Here is a 24402-nt window from a genome sequence, read left to right as displayed (position 1 = left end):
AGAGCATCAACAAACTATGTCTTTTTGCAGCAATACTCAAGTTGACATAAGACCTAGATCCACCTAGTTTAAACTACAGCAACTGTTTAGAGAGAAAAAAACAACGTAAAATACATAAATCACCAATCCACTCAACTAACTGCAGGCTGTCACCATCCTGTTCCTTACATCACTTATTTTTGTAAAGGTCAAGACATGCACCAAATTTCTTTACATTCCGAATTTTGAGATCTAAGCAGTCAGTCCACCTGCAGACAGTATCCACTGTGGCTTTTGTGGGGCTTACTTTGGACATAATGTGTCTCTGCATTGGTGTCTGAGTGCCAGATGGGAATTGGAAACCACTTATTAAGGGGATAACCCTTACCACAGCAGTGACCCATGGAGTCTCATTCAAAGCAGTGCCAACCTAGGTCTCTTAATGAATGAAGGCAGCATGAGACAGATTCCTCCCCACCCACTCTCTTGCACTAGAATACACCTCCTCCCACTCACTCTCCTGCAAAAATTCCATCCCCAGTCCCAATTCCCCCGTCTCCGCCGCATCTGCTCCCAGGATGAGGCATTCCACTCCCGCGCATCCCAGATGTCCAAGTTCTTCAAGGACCGCAACTTTCCCCCCGCAGTTGTCGAGAACGCCGTTGACCGCATTTCCCGCAACACATCCCTCACACCCTGCCCCCGCCACAACTGCCCCAAGAGGATCCCCCTCGTTCTCACATACCACCCCACCAACCTCCAGATACAACGCATCATCCTCTGACACTTCCGCCATCTACCATCCGACCCCACCACCCAAGACATTTTTCCATCCCTACCCTTGTCTGCCTTCCGGAGAGACCACTCTTTCTGGGACTCCCTTGTTCACTCCACATTCCCCTCCAACCCCACCACATCCGGCAACCACAGGAAGTGCTACACTTGCCCCCATGCCTCCTGCCTCACCCTCATCCCAGGCCCCAAGATGACCTTCCATATTAAGCAGAGGTTCACCTGCACATCTGCCAATGTGGTATACTGTATCCATTGTACCCGGTGTGGCTTCCTCTACATTGGGGAAACCAAGCGGAGGCTTGGGGACCACTTTGCAGAACACCTCTGCTCGGTTCGAAATAAACAACTGCACCTCCCAGTCGCGAACCATTTTAACTCCCCCTCCCATTCCTCAGACGACATGTCCGTCATGGGCCTCCTGCAGTGCCACAATGATGCCACCCGAAGGTTGCAGGAACAGCAACTCATATTCCGCTTGGGAACCCTGCAGCCCAATGGTATCAATATGGACCTCACAAGCTTCAAAATCTTCTCTTCTCCCACCGCATCCCAAAACCAGCCCAGTTCTTCCCCTCCCCCGAATGCATCACACAACCAGCCCAGCTCGTCCCCTCTCCCCACTACATCCCAAAACCAGCCCAGCCTGTTTCCACCTCCCTAACCTGTTCTTCCTCTCACCCATCCCTTCCTCCCACCTCAAGCCGCACCTCCATTTCCTACCAACTAATCTCATTCCACGTCCTTGACCTGTCCGTCGTCCCTGGACTGACTTATCACCTCCCTACCTCCCCACCTGTACTCTCTTCTCCACCTATCTTCTTTTCTCTCCATCTTTGGCCCGCCTCCCCCTCTCTCCCTATTTATTCCAGAACCCTCTCCCCATCCCCCTCTCTGATGAAGGGTCTAGGCCCGAAACATCAGCTTTTGTGCTCCTGAGATGCTGCTTGGCCTGCTGTGTTCATCTAGCTTTACACTTTGTTATCTGGCAAAGAATACATGGGTACAGACTGTATACAAGCTGATAGGATTAGTTTGGAATAGCACCATGGTGAGTGCAGTACTGACCCACAAGATGATTTCTCATGGTCACATTTGTACTCCTGGGATGACAGCAATCAATTGTAGGGCCTCAACTTTATTTTTGAGGGATTCATTTATGGGCCAGCTCCTTGAACCACTTTGCATGGGTCTCATGATGTTGGACAGAGCACCAGTCTGCCTGACACTTCACAATCACTTGGTGTTCTCCTTCTGCAATCATTATTCTAAGGTTCACAAATCAGTTATCATTCTAACACCTGATGAAGACAACCCGTTTTATGGAATGTTTTCTCAGAATGATCAGATGCTTCTTTCTAACTAAACACTTAAATGCGAAGTGATTCAAATTCCTACAGTTGGAGCACCTCATTCCCCTCACTGGACATGCTTTCTTTACTTTTATCATCCACAATATTAACATCCTTTTCCCAGAATCAGATGTAATATGGGTTCAAAGTATGACTTCAAAGCTTTCAAAGTCTCATTCGCGTAGGTTCTTTGCTCCACAGTGAGAGGGTGTAATACAGTTTTATATACGTTAAATAAAATAAATTAATAAATTATCATCAATATCTTTTTCTTTCACACTGATAATAGAATTGCTAATCTTATTATTTAATTCAGTCATTCATAAAAATCCTTTTATTTAATTCTGTAGGTATTTCATAGTTTTGTCACTGAGCATGGAATAGTGACTGGAAAATTCACAGCTATTCTGATTCTGCCAGCACTTTAAAGTGGAAGATTTCAGTTTAAAACATGGAACATAGATGAGTACAGCACAGGAATAGGCCCTTCAACCCAACATGTCTGCACCCATCATGGTGCTATTCCAAACTATTCCTGCCAGCTTGCACACAGTCTGCATCCATTTATTCCCTGCCAGTTCTTGTGTCTGTCTAAATGCCTCTTAAACATTGCTATCAAATCTGATTCTATCACTTCCCCTGGCAGCATATTCCAGGCACCCATCACTTTCTGTGTAAAATAATTGCTTGACACATCTGTTTTAAACTTTCTCCCTCTCACCTTAAACCTATGTCCCGAGTATTTGGCAGTTCCACCCTGATAAAAAAAAAGTCAGAAGAAATAACAAAATAAACAGAAAAATCCTAACATCCTCTCATGTACCATTCTTGTTAAAGACATGGAGCTTAAAATTTGCCCAAAATCTATTCAAAATTTGTGTTAAAAACAATAGTCATCACCATAAAAAATTTGAATAAATACTGTGTTCACAGTCTTTAAACCAAATCAATGTGATGAAATGTCTTTCTGTGGACCATCTATTTTGGCAAACATTAAGGAAATTACCAACTGGTCTTTGTATACAATGTTTTGAAACTGCAATTGAGGGATTAACAGACACTATGTAAAATTATTACTAGCCATGGGTTTTGATTGTGCCTGGCGATTTGAGAGCGCAACTTGTGTGAAATTAATCTTTTTACTGGAGAAGAAAATTGCTGCCACATTTTTGCTTGTAATTTCTCTAAGTCTAAGGCATTCCTCAGAAACTTCATTCTAAATTATTATGAGCATCTCTTCAATAGACTGCATTTGTGTCTTTGGCATTTCCTTGAATGGCTCTGATATTGTTCACAAAGCTGCTGCAGTTCCTTATTTTATTTCAATCTTTAACATTCTCACCACATTGTTTTTCTTAAACTGTGATCTCATTTTGCCCAAATGCAGTACTTCACATTTATCAGTATTCTGAGCTGTAGGTAATAATTTGCATGAATGCACCAAGCAGATAAGTTTCCACAGACCTCCTAGGACACAGGCTCAGGAAGACCCTGATACTATCTATTGGCCAAGCTTCAATGAATAACAGTTTAGAGTGAAAGCATTTACAGACTGTTTTTAATACCGCTTCCTTTATTGCTGAAGGAGCCTAATGGTTAATGTCTGCACACCTGCCTGATAGTTGCTTGGCAGCTTAGCAACTCTACCTACGTTGTTCGTAGAATCATAGAATGTTATAGCATCCAGTCCATCACCATCACCTTGACAGAACTGGAGATGTGAGTCCAGCCCCAGGTTTTCATAACAAGTTTCAAGCAGCCATTGACAAGCCCAACAGCCTTGTCTGAAATGGTTAAGTCATTTTCAGTAAAGGACACCTCAAAAAATGCCATGATGACGGGCCTCCCTGTGGTCAATTGACCTCAGTCTATCCCAAGTGTTACTAACAATGATGAGGAATGTTCATCTTTGAAGGCAGACAGAATGTCCTGAGGCACACTGATGATCCAGTCAGGAACTTGGAGACCACCAGTGTGGAGCTGGGTGAACGCAGCAGGTCAGGCAGCATCAGAGGAGCAGGGAAGTTGGTGATTTGAGTTGGGACAATTCATCAGGGCAGGGGAGCGGGAGGGGAGTTTGTCAATGGAAAAAGCTGGTGACAAAATCTATTCATGGTTTTGGGACTTCCTTGGACTCAAACCAACCGTTAGGCACTGGTTTAGGACCTGGTGACATCTGGTGTGGCACCCTCAATGTCAGAGGATGCCCAGTCTTTGGGTACAACCAACCAGCAAACAATCCAGGACATGAAGGACACTGATGGAGTGGTTGGGGCCATATGTCATTCTGACAGTGCCCTCAAGTTTGTGATGGACACTGGAATCACCCTCCTAGACTTACTACCCCCAGTGCTTTCTCCGAGTGCTGTTCAATATTCAGGACTTTGGATTGTGTGGGGCGGGTACAGAGATGGTGATGGCCTGGAGTATTAGTTATCGACAGACCCAGCTCATGTTCTTGGGAAAATCCCATTAGGTTTATTAATGTCCTTAAAGGAAAAAAATCGGCCAATCTCACCTGGTGTGGCCAGCATGTGACACCAGACCCACAGCAATATGGTTGATTCTTAATTACCATAAGAAATGGCCTTAGCAAGCCACTCATTTGTCAAATGCTAAAAATATCTCCAAAAAGGAATGAAACCAGATAGATCACCTGGCATCAACCTTAGCACTGGAAAAGGAAAAGCAGAAAGAGCCCTGAAAATTCCTTCTTACTAACACTCGGGGCTGGTGCCAAAATTGGAAGAGCTGTCTTACATGCTAGTCAAGTAACAGCCTGACATAGTTATACTCATCAAATCAAACCATACAGGCGATGTCCCAGACAGCACCATTACCATCCCTGTATATGTCCTGTCTCACAGCAGGACAGACACAGCAGAGGTGACAGCACAGCGGGTCAGGAGGACATTGCTCTGGTAGTCCTCAACATTAACTCCGGATACCATGAACTCTCATGGCTTGAAGTTAAACATGTGCAGGGAAATTTCCTGCTGATTACCACGTTGCATCCTCTCTTGGCTGATGAATTGGTAGCCCTCCATGTTGAACAACACTTGGAGAAGGCACTGAGGGTGGCAGGGGCACAGAGGTTACTTTGAGTGTGGAATTTCTCAGTCCACCACAAAGAATGGTTTGGCAACAGCACTATTGATTGAGCAAATGGGAAACAAATTTTAAATGTGTTACGGAAAAGGAGAAAAATGGTCTTCAAAAAAAGGTTCTGGAGTTGAGTAAGGCAATTTCTTTTAAAAATAAGACAGGATCTGACCAAAATAGATTGTTAACAGTCACTAGTGGGATAACTCTACAGGAGAGCAGTTGGGGGTGGGGTATGTCTTCAAAAAAGGTACTGGGAGAGTACAGGTCCAACATGTTCCCTTTAGGGTGAAATATAATGGCAACAAGATCAGATAGCCCAGGTCTGGGAATATGCAGAATGAAAAGGAAAAGAAAGATATATAACAGGTACAAACAGAGCAAAACAATGGAAGCCCTGGAGGCATGTAGAAAGTCCTGGGGGAAATTCAAGGAAACAATTAGGGAAGCAACTAGGGCCATGTGAAAATGTTGGTGGCTAGATTATAAATCATAGATCATAGAATCCCTGCAGTGTGGAAACAGGCCCTTTGGCCCAACAAGTCCACACTGACCCTTGGAGCATCCCACCCAGATGTATTCATTTAACCTTCTAGCCTCTAATAGATCATAGAATCCCTACAGTGTGGAAACAGGCCCTTCAGCCTGACAAGTCCATACCAACCGTCAGAGCATCCCCCTATAAACCATCTAATCTACACATTCCTGAACACTGCAGACAATTTAGCATGGCCAATCTACCTAGCCTGCACTTCTTTGGACCATGGGAGGAAAACGGAGCACTGGAGGAATCCCACACGGACATGGGGAGGATATATAAACTTCACACAGATTGTCACCCAAGGGTGGAATCTAACTCAGGTTCCTGGCACTGTGAGGCAGCAGTACTAACCACTGTGCCACTGTGCTGCCCCAATGCCCTCCAATTTCATTCAGAGTTTTCCCCATACTCCCTATCTTTCTCCAGTTAATCTCTTCCCCTTGATATATTTTAGAATATCTTGGGATTCTCCTTATTTGTATTTAATTAAATGAGATTCTCTTGGATTGGCACAGTAGCTCAGTGGTTAGCAGTGCTGCCTCGCAGCAGCAGGGACCTGGGTTCAATTCCACTGTCAGGCAACTGTCTGTGTGGTGAATGCCCATTCTTCCTGTGTCTGCATGGGTTTTCTCCAAGTACTCCACCTTCCTCCCAGAGTCCAAAGATGTGCAGGTTTGGTGGATTGGCCATGCTAAATTGCCTGTAGTGTTCAGGAATGTGTAGATTAGGTGGGTTATAGGGGGATGGGCCTGGGTGTGATGGCCTGAGGGTTGGTACGGACTAGTCAGGCTGAAGAGCCTGTTTCCACACTGTAGGAATTCTATGATCTATTAGAAGATAGAAATTTAAATGAACACATCATATCTGCCTTTACTCGGGAGAAGGAGGGTGCAAGTACAGAATTTGTGAAGTTGTTGTGCAATTTAACACAAGAAGCAAGATGGTTTTGAAAGTTTTGGCAGATTCAAAGATGGATAATTCCCCAGTCTGGATAAGTTGTTTTCCAGGCTGCTGTGTGAGATAAGGGACAAAATTACAGGAGCCCTGATCCAAAATTTCAAATCATCTCTGGCCACAGTAGAAGTGTGAGAAGGACAGCTAATGTGTTTCCACTTTTCAAAGGTTTTGCTCCCACAGTTTTCTGTCCCAAGTGTTCCAAAGACTCTCGAACCTCTGAGAGAAGAAATTCCTTCTCATCTCAGCCTTAAATTGCTGCCACTTTATTTTGAGACTATGCCTGATTCTAGACTCTCCTATGAGGAGAAACATCCTCTCAGCTTTTACCCTGTCAAGCCCTTTAAGAATCCTATATGTTTCAATGAGATCACCTCTCTATACATCGGTGAATAGAGTTTAGCCTTTGTTCACAGGGTGATCCCTCCATTCCTGGGATCAACTGAGTGAACCTTCCCTGAACTGTCTGCAGTGAAAGAATATCTTTCCTTAAATAAGGGGACCAAATCTGCTCACAGTACTCCAGATGTGGTCTCACTAGCACCTTGTATAGTTGCAGTAAGACTTCCCTCCCCTTATACTCCAACCCCTTTGAAATAAGGGCTAACATTTCATTCGCCTTCCTGATTTTGCTGCACCTGTGTGCTAGCTTTCTGTGTTTCATGCATGAATCCCCCCAAGTCCCTTTATGTTGAAGCTTTCTGCAGTTTTTTTTCTCAGGTGTTATCTGCAAACTTATGAACCATGCCTTCTATATTCCCATTCAAATCATTTATATAAATGGCAAGCAAAAGTGGACCCAGCACCCATCCCTGTAGAACACTGCTGGTCACAGGCCTCCAGTCAGAAAGGGTATATATTGGGGTCTATAGAGGATAATAGTAGAGATGTGTCTTTCTGTCAAAATTGTTCATTCTGTTGAACACCTCAATAAAGTTACCTCTTAATCTTCTCTGCACCAAGGACAATAAGCCCAATTTCTCTAATCTTTTCTTGTATGTAAAATCCCTCATTCCTGGCATTATTCTAGTAAATATTTTTTGCATTCACTCCAGGGCTTTAACATCGTTCAATAAGGTGCCCAGAACTGAACACAATACTCTAAACGTGATCTGGCCAATGATTTGTAGAGGTGCCGTATTACTTTCATGCTTTTATATTCCATGTATCTATTTATAAACCCAAGAATCCTGTAAGCCTTTCTAACAATTGTTTCAACTTGCCTGGCCACCTTCAGAGAACCTTGCATGTGAACCCCAAAATCCATCTGTTCCTATATTCCCCTAAAAGTTGTAACATTGAGCCCAAATTGTCTGTCAGTGTTTCTTCCACCAAAATGCATTTCCTCAAATTTCTTTGCATTGAAATTCATCTTTCAGCTGTCTGTCCATTTGGCCAGCTTGCCAATGCCCCTTTGAAGTTGTTCAGCATCATTCTCACAATTCACTATTCTCCCTAGCTTAGTATCGTCTGCAAATTTAGAGAGTCTGTCCTCAATCCCCAATTTCAAATCATTCATATAAATCAGAACAAGCAAGAGTACCAACTCCAATCCCTGGAGAACACCACTTTCAATTTGTCTCCAACCTGAGAAATGCCCATCTCTGTTTCCTTTTTTTTGCCAACTTGTAATCCATGTTACCGAGTACCCATCAATCCCAAACATTTCTAATTTGCTAACCAATCTACTATGTGGTATTGTATTAAATGCTTTCTGAACATCCAAAATTGCATCCACAACAGTACCTTCATCTACTGCCTGTGTAACCTAGTCAAAGAACTCAGTTCAATTTGCCAGAAACGACCTGCCCTCAACAAAGCCATATTGACTGAATAGTATTGACTTATTTTTCTCTAAGTATATTTTGTACTGTGGCTTCCATCAGTTTGCCCACTGTTGATGTCAAGCTGACAGGTCAGTAGTATCCTGGGTTATCCTTTGCTTCTACCTCAAACAACAGAGTCACATTTGCTGTCCCCTGCGACTAATCATATGTTCAGAGAGATTGTTTAAATTTCTAACCATGATTACTCCCTTACCTCTCTCAGCAATTTAGGAAACATTCCATCAGAACCTTGCAACTTCTCTACCTGGAGGGTTGTCAGCCTTTTTAGCACCTTTTTAATCTATCACTGTATTGTTCTGTTGTTCAATCAGGACAATTTCAATCTGACTATTATCAGCAGCTTCTAATTTGGTAAAAACAGAAACAAAATATTCATTTAGTACCTCTGTCAAATCCTTTGCTTCAGTGAGCAGCTTATCCTGCTTATTCCTTACGGAACCCATTCTATTCTTCATGAATTTTTTTACTATTAATATGTTTGAAAAACTTTTTGCTAGCTTGGTTTAATGCAGACTGCCTGCCATCTTTACCTCATGCTTTCCTTTAGCCTTCCCTATGCCAGCTTTAGCCTGTCTCCTACATTTGAGATTCTCCTGATTCCTATTGCTATTATTCTTCTGGTATGCATCTTATGTCTTGTTTTTCTTTTATTTTCTCTTCAATATCCTTTGTCATCCAGGTACTCCAGGTTTGAATATCTCATTTTTATTTCTTGAATCTCAAGCACAACAGATTAAACTAGGTTTACATTGGTAGTTAACTAGGCAGTCTTATCTTCCCAGCAGTAGAAACAGACACAACAGCAATATGTCAGAGGCATTTGACAGATATGTGAATAGACAGAGAATAGAGGGAAGTGAACTGCATAAAGTTTTTAGTTTAGAAAACTGTCATGTGTAGGCATTGGCGTAGTGGGACAAAAGGCTTGTTCCTGTGCTGTACTGCTCTTTATTCTTTGTCTTTTGAATTCTTTGTTTGTTTATTCTTATTTTTAGAAAAAGAAGACCCTCTTTATAGCCTTCTTCCAGAGACAGTGATTCATATGGCATGGTGGCTCATTGGTTAGTGCTGCTGTCTCACAGCACAGGTTACCTGGGTTTGATTTCACTTTTGGGTGACTGCCTATATAGTTTGCACATTCTTCCCACATTTGCGTAGATTCGTTTCGGGTGCAATGGTTTCCATGGTGAACCAAAGGTATGCAGGTTAGATGGACTGGCCGTGCTAAGTTATCCATAGCGTCCAGGAACATGCAGGTTGGGTGGATTAATCATCATAAATACAGAGTTACAGGGATAGGGCAGGGGGTTGGTACTGGATTTGATGCTCTTTGGAAGGTCAGTGAATGTGTTGATGGGCTGAATGGCCTCGCACTGTAGATATTCTATGATGCTGCTACAAAGGTCAAATGCAATGACAGCTTGGAACACCATTCCTCACATACAGACAGTGAGCATCGGCCAACCTGGCCCTGAATCGTCTGATACTTGTACACTTTTAACAGGGGGCACTGGACAGCAAAAACAGGAGGATCACTTGCTGCACTTTAGTTTACGGAATTTGAGGTCAAAAACAAGAAAAAAAATCATTCATCCTTTCCTCATATGAATTCATGAGCACACTGTGTACTTGTACAATTTTGCATGGTTTAAAATCTTTATTTCCCATATTATCACAGACTCACAGAATTCTTACGGTGCAGAAGGAAGCCATTTGGCCCTTTGTGTGTGCTCCAGCTCTCCCAATGAACACCATTCTCCTGCCTTTTCCCCATAATCCTGCACATTGTGTCAATTTCAAAAATCACTTAATTGAACCTTCTCCACTACATTTCCAAGCTGAAACCACTCACTGAGTAAAAAGATGTTTCCTCAAATCACATTTGACACTTTTGCAAATTACTTGCCCTTTCAAACTTGATCCTTTTATGAGCAAGAACTTTTCTCCCTAGCTATGCTTATCCAGCTGCTTGATGATTTTAAAAATTTCTAACAGGTCTCTTCAGACTTGTCCTCTCCAAGAAGAACAGTCTCAACCTTTCTAATCCATGCACTGAACTGAAGTTTCTTTGAGCAAGTGACAAAGTTGATAGATGAGGGAAGGGCTGTAAATTTCATATACATGGACTTCAGTGAGGTATTTGATAAGGTTACCCATGGTAGGCTGATGGAGGAAGTGAAGTCGCATGGGGTCCAGGGTATACTAGCTAGATGGATAGAGACAGAGAGTTATAGTGGAAGGGAGTGTCTCAAAACGGAGAACTGTGACCAGTGGTGCTCCACAGGGCTGCCTTCTAAAGTTAGGGAACACAATTCAGAAAGCTTTTCTCGCCATCAAGAAATCTGAAATTTGGGGTTTTCCGTGGTTAAATTCCCCTTTATTCTTGTTCCCCTGACACTGGAAGATTCTGCCCATGGTGTGACTTGACAGGAACGTTTTTGGGACCTGCATGTCGAGAAAGGTGGAGATGAAAGAGGTTTTTTTTTCATCTCTTGCATTTCTTAGTGAGTTCCTTTGGGAGTGCCAGCCTTGAAGAGATACTGCTGTTCTGTCTGACATCTTCTTCACTTGCCTTTTTTACTTGGTTCACCTTCATCACTTTCCAGATTAATCCTCATATTTGTTCAAGAATTTACCACACCTAACTTCCATTGCCATTTCTCGATCCTCAGAAACCATCCTTGAAACTGACTCATTGTGCATTGTTCCAGCCTTCAAGGATCTGTCCATGATCACAGGTCCATTGGAGTTATTCCAACATTTGCTCAAACCACTGCACTCATCACATCCTGCAAACAATGCCACTGTCAAATGACAGCACTTATTCATTGTCTATCTCTCTTTTCAGCAGCACTGACTCATTTTATCTCAAAGCTATCCTGCTCCACAATTCATTTCTGCCCCATCCATCATACATCCATCAAATCTGCTCAGACAATACCACCTTCCAGACTGGTAGTTCCAGACATCCTTTTCACTAAATATAGGATTCCCTGACACCCTTGATTGACAGGGCCTTTCACCTTGTCTTTCTATTTCTTGATCATCTGTTCTCACTTTTCCCAGAAGCAAAATAGTGTTCCCTTGCCATCACCTGCCATGTCCCAACCTTCCTAAGTCAACCAATAATCCCCATGCTGATTTCAGCACCTCCAGTGTTAACCCACTGGCAAGTACCTTCGCTTCTCTTTCAACATTCCAGAAAGATTACTCCTTGAACAACACTATGCATAATGCTCACTTTAAGAATAAGAAGTGAAATAACTGCCTTCTACCAAATTTGTTCTGACCATCCAGGATCCAAGTATTCTGTCTAAGTGAAACTGTGGTCACCTTCCAATTTACCATAGTCCTGGAGTTGTGTTCCCCACATTGGTGAGAGTAAACATAGAATTGGTGATTGTTTTGGGTGATACTTTAATACAAAACATGACACAAATGTCTGGGCTTCTACCCCTTTTAATCTCTATCCTACAACATCTTTGCTGTCTCTGTTCTTGACCTAGTATATTGTACCACTGAAACTCAACACTAACTTCAGAAACAGAATCATTTCTTTCCATTAGACCTTGAAAGTCTTCTAGACTCAACTCTAGAAACATCCACCATCAAAAATATTCTATCCAACAGATTATTTAAGAATTTCCAAATAAAAACATGTGGGTCTCATTTCATTCTCTGCCAATATGTTTTAAAAGTACAAGGTAATATTGAACCCAATTCAAGTTTGGCTTTTACTCTTTTTATTTGCACTAACTTCTTTCATGCTTTATAAGCTTTCTCCTTTCAGATTTTGACTTATTTAATATCTCAAGCTCAATATTGCCTCATATTGCCTCACAGTAGGCATTGTTTATTCATTCTGAGTGTGTGAGCATCACAGCAGAGGCCAGCACATATTGCCCACCTCTGATTATCCCGAGAAGGTACTAGTGAGCACCGTCCCATGAGTGTGCTGACCCTACTCCCATATTACTGTCTGTACGGAGTATCTAGACTTTGAACAATGGAAGTTCAAAGATATATTTTCATGTTGGTATGGCTTAATGCCTGTACTCATTATTCGGTGCTTTGGACTTCTGAAGTTTCCAATTGTTTTGTGGCTCATCTGTAGAATTAGATGAGATTGATCTCAGAAACAGTGAGTTGGTTTTCTGGAGTATAGTACGGATAGGAGCATTTAAGACACTATATGGAAATGGATAAGTATTTCAATCAGTCACTGTTCATTTTTATGACTATTGAATTCATTGAACAATTAAAACAAAATTGACAGCAAAAAATTGATAGAGAAATTCTTGTGACAAAACTGATCATCCAGGAATAGGATGAGATGTGATTGAAACAGTTGGATGGTGAGACTCCAATCTTATTGAATTAATATTTTTAAAGAAGTAAATTATTAAGGATGATGGAAATTTGAAACAAGAGTAGAAATTACTGGAGAAACTCCGCAGGTCTGTGGCAGAAAGTAGAGTCATCATTTCAGATCCAGCGACCTTCTTCAGAACTGCAGTTTCTACAAACATTAGTATCTTCCCTGGTTCTAGCTTTATTGCGTTTCCTGACTGTTGCATTAATGACAATTGCTGTAAGGCCTATACACTTTTTAAATCAGTGATATCATTGCAGCTTAACAAAGAAAAATTCATAATAGATCATTCTCTATTATACTACTCAAATCTATTCCACATTGTTATGCTAAATACATGACAATAGCTCATACATCATTTGTTTTGATTATCATATTGTAAATACAACTTTGCTGAAATTATTTAAACTGTCATAAAACACAAAATTACAGTATTTTGAATGCCTCTTCAGTCAGAATCCTGGCAATTTGAATGTTATTTGTGTGGAAGTTCACATAATTGAAAGTATACTAGTTGAGGTAATATGTCTTATTAGTCCAGACACAGTGATACACAGGCAGATAAAAAGCCAATGAACTATAGACTGGGAGATAGATTGGTGAGCTTTACATCAGTTATGGGTCAGTTGATGAAGGGGATTCCCAGGGAAAGGCAAGGGCTCATTATGGATAGTCAACATGGCTTTGTGTATGAGAAATCGTGTCTCACTAATTTGACTGAATTATTTGAAGAGGTGACAAAGAAGATTGATGAATATAGAGTGGTGGACATTATCAATATGGATTTCTGTAAAGTGTTCAACCAAGTTCCATGTAGTAGGCTGTTTGGTAAGGTTAGATCACATGGGATCGAGCTAGCGCTATCCAATTAGCTATAAAATTGGCTTGAAGTTAGGAGACAGAGGAAACATCTGGTGTCATTTTGTACATTTGTGCTAGTTTTTTCCCTAATTTCCGTCCTAGGAGACAGAGGGTGTTGTTATAGGGTTGCTTTTCAGACTGGAGGCCTGTGACCAATGCGTGCCACAAGGATCGGTCCTGTATTCATTGCTTTACATCATTTATATAAATACTTTAGGTGTGAATATGGGAGGTGTGGTTATTAAGTTTGCATTTGACACCAAAATATTTTGTGATGGACTTTGAAGAAGATTGACTCAGAGTATAAAGGGACTTTGATCAGATGGACCAATGGGCTGAGGAATGGCAGTTGAAGTTTAATTTAGGTAAATATGAGATGTTGCATTTTGGTAAGGCAATCTAGGGCAGGACATATACAGTAAATGGTCGGGCACATGGGGGTGCTGCTGAATAAAGAGAGACCTAGGGGTACAGGTGCATAGTTCCTTGAAAATGGAGTAGACATGGTAGTAAAGAAGGTGTTTGGCACCCTTGCCTTCATTGGTCAGAACTTTGAGTGTAGGACTTAGGATGTCATGTTACAGATGTACAGGACACTGGTGAGGCTAGAATACTAGAATACTGTGTACAATTCTGGTTGTCTTTCCACAAGAAGGATGTTGTTAAACATGAGAGAGTGCAGAAAAATTAAAAGGATGTTGCTGGTATTGGAGGGTTTGAATTATAGCAAGAGACTAAATTAGCTGGGACGTTTTTTCCGGGAACATTGGAGGCTGAGTGGTGACCTGATAAAATCATGACGGGCAATGGATAGGACGAATATCCAAGTTTTTTTTCCTACAGTGGGGGAGTCCAAAACTAGACAGCATAGGTTTATGGTGCGAAGGGTAAAGATTTAAAAAGGACCCAAGGGCTACATTTTTCATGCAGATAGTGGTGTATATCATGTGGACTGAGTAACGAAGGAAGTGGAGTATGCCTATATAAATACAACAGTTAACAGGCATCTGAATGGGTATGTAAAAAGGAAGGATTTGGAGGGATACGGACCAAACGCTGGCAAAATGGGACTAGACAGGTTGAGATGTCTGGTCAGCGTGGATGACTTGGACTGGAGGATCAATGAACAACTCTATAAACAAACAAAGTGCTTTTCAGGATAATCATGAACTGCAAAGTGCTTTAGAGCTAGTGAATTCTTTCTAAAGGGGAATCATGGCCATTTGGCACATCGACCAATTTGCACACAGCAAGTTTCCACGAACATCAATGTGATAATAAAATAAAAGTTCTGAAGAAGGGTCGCTGGATTCAAAAACATTAACTGAAAGGTGGCACCCACAACAATGTATCTTTTGATCAGTACTGTACTGGAGTAACTTTTGGGCTCAAACCCTGGACTGGGACTTGAACCCAAAACCTTGAAACTCAGAGGTGGCTCACACTATAGCAAAGTGGCATGTCCATCCATTGAAGTGAAAATCACTTTCTCTTAGATAATTTCAAATAATGTCCTACCACTTTCTTGGAATATGCTGAAAAACAGAGACATCAATGAAGTGTAAAAAATACACATTTGGATTTTGCAGCTCATTACTATGGCCTACTTATAGTTCTGGAGTACTCCAATCCTTGCTAAGACCTTCAGAAAATAAATCTTGGTTCAGAGGAACCCAGTTAGCCATCAGTCAAATAGATAACAAAGAGAGGGCCTGCCAAAGATAACTGCTTAGAAATGGACTTCCACAGAGAACTTCACAAAATAAGGGTGAATTATGAGAGCCAGGAATACTGTGTTGCATCTCATCACTGGGCTTATGCCCATTGAAGGTACCGTCTCCTAAAACACTGAGCTAAATGGACTTATGTTGCAAGTCTTGTGTCCTCCACCTAAATCCCACCATCAACTCTCCATCGCCCTCTCCATTCTGGTTGGACAAATAAATAACCTAAGGAAGATTTGAGAAGGAAGGCAAATGCAAGCAATACTGGAACACTGAAATAAGAGCAAAGAGTGTTGGCAAAACAAAGCAAGTCAGTGGAAAATAGTAAAATGTTATCTTTAAGTTTTATGGCCCTGGATTAATACCAGACTGTGGTGAAGATATTGCAGGATCATCAGGACCAGGCTGCCTAGTTCAAATCCCCCGTAAGCCATTGATGATTGTTAACTTAAGTTATTCACACAACAAAGGATATTTCATATTTTAAATTCCTTTAAAGAAGCACAAATTCAAGTCATTCAGCCCAAAGGCTCTTGCTTCACACATACCTCAAAACAATAGATTTCATCTACCCTATTACAACAGATTTCCATTTGTTATAAATCAACTTGATTTCAGACCACCATGAAGACTCAGGTCCTTTCCATCTTGTCTGCATTAGAAACTGTTTCCAAATAGATTAGTTAACTGTTTACTGGATAGAGGTTGGTCTTCAAAGGAAAGAACATTTATTGATCCACAAAACGTTCTTAAAATCTTCAATTCCCCATTCAACTCAGTATTAACATTGTCAGAAGGAACATTGGCACATCGACCAAGATTGGAAGAAATTTTTCCCATATGTTTCTTCAGGAGTTTGCTGGGGAAGCCTTCAAAAATGTTTCATCAGAGTCATACAGTACAGGAGCCCTTGGACCATCCAGTCTGTGCTGACAAAGAAAACTTCAACTTTATTTTCTCTTTGATAACCAGACAAACAAGTTCTTACATTTTGTAAAGTTGGCCATTGCATCTTTAAAGAATAAATTTGCTGCTTGTGTATTATTTCATTTGAAGATAAATTTGAAGCAGTCATTTAACCTTTATACATTGATCCAACAAGGTGTTGAGTTCTAACTTCTCAGATATTCAATGATTGCAGCAAATTCAAAGTTCTTTGTTAAGGCTGAGCATAGTAAGATTTCTGCCAGACTACAGTTAAAGATTTCAGATCCTTAGAGATTCAATTTGCTTTGCAATGATTCTGTTGTAAGCATAAAATGATAGGGAAATCTCTAAACTGTAACAAGGGCCAGAATGACATATTTCCTATCATTGTGAATTAGTTCACAAAGTTAACTCAAAAAAAGGAATTAAATGCATTAAAAATGATATGCATTGAGCTAATTGGAGCACTTTTCAGTTATGTATTTGAAATGTATATCCAGTTTGTCATTTAAATCCTAGTGGTAAACCAACAAAAGCTAGAAACAGCACAGCTGCCTGTATGTTCTCCCTACGGCAGTCCATTCAGAGCTTAGAATGATAAGAACCTCCAGGATAATCAGTTGCATTATTCTTCCTCCTGCATGCACTGGCCTGGTTTGGGACAATGCTAAAAGCAACTCATTGCCAATAGAAAAGAGTCAACATTATAATTATAGAACACAATCAATCTGGCATTGCTGAACATACCTTTCCTTTTGTCTCACCAAAACTATTCTTATTGTAACAAGAAACAATAGTCCACTATGGTTTATTCAGTATGGAAAAGACCTCCAAGATATTTCACAAAGTTATAACCAAAAAATTCATAAACTATTGTTGCCCTAACTACAAATAGAGTATAGATGAATGGAAACAAAAGGAAAAAAAATGTAAAATGAACACATTTGCTGAATGCCAACAGGGAATGAAACCGGTTGATGTGGTGTATATGGATTTCAGCAAGGCATTCGATAAGGTTCCCCACAATAGGCTATTGAACAAAATGCGGAGGAATGGAATTGTGGGAGATATAGCAGTTTGGGTCGGAAATTGGCTTGCTGAAAGAAGATAGAGGGTGGTAGTTGATGGGAAATGTTCATCCTGGAGACCAGTTACTAGTGGTGTACCGCAAGGGTCGGTGTTGGGTCCACTGCTGTTTGTCATTTTTATAAATGACCTGGATGAGGGCGTAGAAGGATGGGTTAGTAAATTTGCAGACGACACTAAGGTCGGTGGAGTTGTGGATAGTGACGAAGGATGCTGTAGGTTGCAGACAGACATAGATACGCTGCAGAGCTGGGCTGAGAGGTGGCAAATAGAGTTTAATGCAGACAAGTGTGAGGTGATGCACTTTGGTAGGAGTAACCTGAAGGCAAAGTACAGGGCTAATGGTAAGATTCTTGCTAGTGTAGATGAGCAGAGAGATCTCGGTGTCCATGTACACAGATCCTTGAAAGTTGCCACCCAAGTTGACAGGGCTGTTAAGAAGGCATACAGTGTTTTAGCTTTTATTAATAGAGGAATCGAGTTCTGGAACCAAGAGGTTATGGTGAAGCTGTACAAAACTCTGGTGCGGCCACACTTGGAATATTGTGTACAGTTCTGGTCACCGCATTATAAGAAGGATGTGGAAGCTTTGGAAAGGGTGCAGAGGAGATTTACAAGGATGTTGCCTGGTATGGAGGGAAGATCTTACGAGGAAAGGCTGAGGGACGTGAGGATGTTTTCATTAGAGAGAAGGAGGTTGAGAGGTGACTTAATAGAAACATATAAAATAATCAGAGGGTTAGATAGGGTGGATAGGGAGAGCCTTTTTCCTAGGATGGTGACGGCGAGCACAAGGGGGCATAGCTTTAAATTGAGGGGTGAAAGATATACGACAGATGTCAGAGGTAGTTTCTTTACTCAGAGAGTAGTAAGGGAATGGAATGCTTTGCCTGCAATGGTAGTAGATTCGCCAACTTTAGGTACTTTTAAGTAGTCATTGGACAAGCATATGGACGTACATGAAATAGTGTAGGTTAGATGGGCTTGAGATCAGTATGACAGGTCGGCACAACATCGAGGGCCGAAGGGCCTGTACTGTGCTGTAATGTTCTATATACCTTCTGTGCTTACTATCTGATATTATGTAAAATCTGCGTCACTCTCACTTGGAAAAGATGTGCTGCCTTTCAGGGAGCTGTCATTGGTGGAGTTTATCTCTGTTTACCTTCAGGTTAATCAAGAGCAAAGCTTGGAGATCAGCAATAATTCTAGATGTTAGAATATTAGTGTGTGAGGATCCTTAAATGGTCTCAGTGAGAACACTCAGGCTTAGAACATAGAACTGTACAGCACTGGAACAGATACTTCGACCTACCATGTCTGCACAACCATGTTGCATAGAACTATACAGCACAGGAATAGGCCCTTCAGCCCAGAATGTTCTGCCAAACATTACACCAAATTAAACTAATCCCCTCTGCCTACCCTTGGTCCATATCCCTCTATGCTTTGTTTATTCATGTGATAATTAAAAGTCCCTTGAACGCCCCTATTGTATCTGCCTCCATCACACCTGGGCAGTACATTTCAGACTCCCAGGACTCTTTGTGTAAAAAAACTTGCTCCTCACATCCCCTTTGAACTATCCCCCTCTCACCTTAAATGCATACCCCTAGTGTTGTACATTTCAATTCTGGGTAAAAGATTCTGACTGTCCACCCTATCTATGTGTACCATAATTTTTTAGACTTCTATCAAGTCTCCCCTCAGTCTCTGCCACTCCAGAAAAAACAACCAAGTTTTTCTAGCCTGTCCTTACAGCTCATACCTTTTAATCCAGGCAGCATCCTGGTAAACCTCTTCCGTACCCTCTCCAAAGCCTTCACATCCTTCCTGTAATGTGGTGACCAGAATTGAATACCATACTCTAAATGTGGCCTAACCAACGCTTTATAAAGCTGCAACATTACTCATGCACTCAATTCCCTGACCAATAAAGGCAAAATGCCATTTGCCTTCTTCACCACCCTATCTACTTCAGTGGCCACTTTCAAGGAGCTATGGACTTGAACCCCAAGATCACTCTGTACATCAATGCTGTTCAGAGTTCTGCCATTAACTGCATACTTTTCCTCAACATTTGATCTCCCAAAGTTCAGCACCTTACACTTACCCACATTAATCTCTGTCTGCCATTTCTCCGCCCATATCTGCAACTGATCTGTATCCTGCAGTAACTTTGATAACCTTCTAAACTATCTACAACTCCAATGATCTTTGTACCATCTGTAAACTTACAAATGCACCCATCTACATTTTTATCCAAGTCGTTTATATATATAACAAGCAGCAGAGGCCTTAGTATGGATCCTTGTGGAATACCAGTAGATATGTCATTCTAAACTAACCCCACTTACCTGCACATAGTCCATATCCCTCTATTTCCTGACTATTCATGTATCTATCTAAATGCCTGCTATATGTTGTTCTCATATCTGCTCTATCACCTCTCCTCACAGTGTGTTCTAGATACCTACCACCCTCAGTGTAAAAACTTGCCTCGCATGTCTCCATCAAACTTGCCCCCTCTCATCTAAACCTATGCCCCCTAGCATTTAACATTTCCACCCTGGTAAAAAGACTGATTATCCACCCTATCCAAGCCTCTCATAATTTTATAGCCTTCTACCATATCGCCTCCGACAGTCTAGCAAAAACACTTTGTCCAAACTCTCCCTTTAGGTAATACACTCCAATCCAGAAAATATCCTGGTAAAGCTTTTTTGCAACCTCTCCAAAGCCTCCACAACCTTCCTGCAGTGTGTTGTCCAGAACTGCACACAATACTGCAAATATGGCCTAACTGAAGTTTTATACAGCTGCAACATGACTTGTCAACTTTCACACTCAATTCTACAATTAATGAAGGCAGGCATGCTGTATGTCTTCTTTACTACCTTATCCATTTGTGTTACTACTTTCAGGAAGCAATGGGCTTGCACCAAAAATCCATCTGTATATCAGTGCTCCTAAGGGTCCTGCATTTATGGTACACTTCCTTTTTGCATTTGACCGCCCAAAATGTATTACCTCACACTGGTCCATGCTAAACTCTATCTGCTATTTTTCTGCCCAACTTTCTAACAGATCGATATCCTGCTGCACCCTTTAACAAACTTCCTCACTGTCCAGAATGCCAAAAAATGGTTTTGTCATTTGTAAACTTACTGATCATCTTACCTACATTTTCATCCAAATCATTTATATATGTATCACAAACAACAGAGGTCCCAGCACCATCCTTGTAGAACACGACTGGTCACAGACCTCCAGTAAGAAAAAATACCCCCTCCCCCTACCCTGCAACTATCGTTTGCCTCCTATGACCAAACCAATTTGGTATCCAACTTAGCAACTCGACCATGTGATCATTTCCAGGGCAGAAATGGCTAGCACGAGGGGTCATAGTTTTAAGCTGGTTGGTGGAAAGTATAGAGCGGATGTCAGAGGCAGGTTCTTTACGCAGAGAGTTGTGAGAGCATGGAATGCATTGCCAGCAGCAGTTGTGGAAGCAAGGTCATTGGGGTCATTTAAGAGACTGCTGGACATGTATATGGTCACAGAAATTTGAGGGTGCATACATGAGGATCAATGGTCGGCACAACATTGTGGGCTGAAGGGCCTGTTCTGTGCTGTACTGTTCTATGTTCTATGTTCTATGTTCTATAATCTTCTGGACCAGCCTACCATGAGGGATCTTGTCAAATGCTTCATTAAAGTCCATATAGACAGCATCCACTGTCCTACCCACATCAATCATTTTTGTCACTTCCCCAAAAAACTCAATCAAATTTGTGGAACAAGACCTTTCCTGCACAAGGCCATGCTGATAATCTCTAATAAGGCTTATTTTCATAGAATCCCCATAGCATGGAAACAGGTTCTTCGGCCCAACAAGTCCACACCGACCCTCAGAGCATCCCACCCAGACCCATCTCCCTGCAACCCACCTAATCTACAAATCCCTGAACATTATGGGCAATTTAGCATGGCCAATCCATCCAGCCTGCACATTTTTGGACTGTGAGAGGACATAGGGAAAATGTGCAAACTCTACACAGACAATCACCTGAGGTGGAATTGAACCCAGGTCCCTGGCACTGTAATGTGGCGGTGCTAACCACTGAACCACTGTGCCACCCCTGGCATTTTCCTGGATTATCCCTGTTGCCCTTCTTAAACAAAGGAATAAAGGGTTTTGCTGTCTACCTCAGCCAGAGCAATAGGATTATCCCTTTGCAGTGTCCTGCATCAACACTCATATTTAGTCAACAACTCCTTTTATAATTTATTATCTGTATTCTTCTTGTTTTCTGGCTCTAACTTTGGAAAGTTAGCTTCTTAGCACAATAAAGCAATAGTCATGAAAATGATCCTATATTACTTTATTTCTTTTAAATGTCATGACTCGTTTGGAAAGAATGTACCAATAATTGAATCCATGATTTCACAAACCATCACAAATGTGTCACTACTCAATTAAACCACATAAACAATCAATTTTCCCCATAGGCTAAAAATAATTCACCCCAGGATTTGTTACAGAATTAATTTGTTACATTTGTGTCAGTCAGCGGTACAGTACCTACACAATCTAGGGCTTGACCACATTCAGGCATCTGCACAGCCTGGACTTGATCAGGTGATTTGTCCAACTATAGTCCATGAAGTGGGCAATGGTCAATCAGGGAGGCCAGTCATAAGTAGTCAGAGGAATCGTACATCATCAGTTGGGGAACTGCAAGTACGGCAGTCAGAGGTCTGGTTGCATGTCTCAGAACCACTCATCAAAGTCAGTCATTGGTCAGGGTAAAATCCTGGGGTCTGTCTTTTGATCATTGAAAGGAGCACAAGGGGTGCATTGTCTAAGAAATGGAAGTGTCAAAGCTGAGGAAAACAGAAATATTTGTAAAAGTGGAGACAAGGACGATGACAGGTCAAAGTGTATGGGGACGATAATGTAGAACAGCATCAGATGGCATGGAGGGCTATGGCAGGGGAAGGTAGTGGCAGTGACACCACTGTGGCCTCCATGTAGTGGAGAAACAGGGTGCATATTATTAATGTATAATACAATATGACCAGTGGTGTTCCACAAGGAAGAGTGCTAGGATCTCTGTTGTTTGTAATAGATATAAATGATTTGGATGAAAATATTGGGCTCAAGGGCAGGGAGAACAATGGTAGATAATTGTAGGCAATGTACCGGGGTCTCCACATAGGGAATGTATGAAAATGGGCTGTCCAGCTAGTGTAAGGTAAAATGGGACATGGATGCTCTTGGATGGATACGTGGTAGAATTTAATGCTGACATGTTCACATCAAGCGACATTCCTTGCCATTACTCGCTGTTCCCTAGATGCAAAATGCAACTGGAAAATCTGGGATCCTGTTGCTGACTGCTAGGATATTGAAGAAGCAAAAACGTGCAAATTCCAGATACATTTCATTTGCAATTTAAACCATTTGAATATTCTTACCTGATGCTGACTACATGTGACTTTAAATCCGCAGCATTGTGGCTGATTCTGAAATGGCAAAGCGAGACACTCAGTTGTCAGGGGAAAAAAAAGGAATGGAACCAGAAGGACCACTGGCATCAATTAAGGCATCAAAAATGACAAAGGCAAACACTGCTGATCCTGAAAAGTGCTCCAGCCTAACATTTGGGAGCAACTGCCGAAATTGGTACAGGTGTCTCACAGACTAGTCAAGCAACAGCTTGTCATAATCTAACTCACAGAATCATACCTTATACAAAGATCCGAACAGCAACATCACTATTGCTTGGTGTGATCTGTCCCAACAGCAGGACAAGCTCAGCAAACAACAACACTTGCACACGTGTAACCTCTTGAGCATATTAATCAACCCAGGATGTGTGACAAGTAGTATCAGAGAAATATTAATACTGACCAAAGAACGGACTATTAAGACAATGGAAAAATATTTTCTCAAAGGTATTAAGACATCCTGAAAAGGAAAGAGAGGTGGACAGACCTAAAGACTAAGGAAGAAATATAAAGGCTCTCAGCCTTGACAACTGAAGACTTCAGCAGCTACCGATCGGATGAAGGAAGCAACAGGATGTACAAGAGTCCAGAGTTCAAGGAAGATAGAATTAATCTAGGACAATCAGAGGGCTATAAAATTTTCAAGACGGCAAGAGAAGGAATCAGTGATACAGAATTGAGTTTGTGGCAGAGGCCAAAGACAATGGGGATGCAGTCTTACCAATGTTTAGTTGGAGAAGGTCAGTAGCCCAACCAAGAAAGAATGCTCAATGAGCAAACTGATAACACAGAGGCAGTGAATAGTTTGAAGTGATGGTCACGCAGTTGAATTGGGAGTTACCAGCATACACTGCCATGCCTCACTAGCCTTACTTTAAGGTCAAATGTATTGTACCTAGTCATTGGAAACTTGTTTTTATTTCTTTTATTATCCAGGTATCTGACAAATGAAAAAATACTGGAGAACCAAGCTGACAAGAAATCGTAACAAATAGTTATTGTATTCCGATTGCATCTTTGAGAGCCTTGACACCACATCTGGACACTTTCGGTGCTGGATTGAAAATAACCTCAGTGTATCTATGGTTTTGTTGGAGTTGACCAGCAAACACTGTGTAGTATACCAGCACAAAATACTGACAAGTTCTTCTGTCTTTCTGAGCAATAATAATAATCCCTGGATGATGATGTGCTGAACTTTTCTCAGCTTGGCATAACCTGAGCAATGACGAGGAAGGTAGGAAAACATGGTAAGAATGATAAAATCAAAATCTTGAGAAAATATATTTGTGATTTTCCCCTCAAGCCTTAAATAACAACTGCAGATTAACATTGAGAGATGATTATACTA

At 41.4% G+C, this 24402-nt stretch overlaps 1 protein-coding gene across 1 annotated transcript in view; it reads left to right on the top strand.

Annotated features, from left to right (window-relative positions):
- LOC125453611 (transcription factor SOX-21-like) overlaps window positions 1-24072 on the top strand; it is a 289360-nt gene extending 265288 nt beyond the window's left edge. The window contains exon 4 of the mRNA XM_059646525.1: window positions 23988-24072. The gene's annotated coding sequence lies outside the window, so the exon portion shown is untranslated. The remainder of the gene's footprint in view (window positions 1-23987) is intronic.
- The last annotated feature ends 330 nt before the right edge of the window (window positions 24073-24402 follow it).

The sequence above is a fragment of the Stegostoma tigrinum genome, chromosome 6, assembly GCF_030684315.1.
Source record: "Stegostoma tigrinum isolate sSteTig4 chromosome 6, sSteTig4.hap1, whole genome shotgun sequence".
Lineage (NCBI taxonomy): Eukaryota > Metazoa > Chordata > Chondrichthyes > Orectolobiformes > Stegostomatidae > Stegostoma > Stegostoma tigrinum.
The sequence above is the reverse complement of the archived record's forward strand: the minus strand, read 5'-3'. Positions and strand labels throughout refer to the sequence as shown.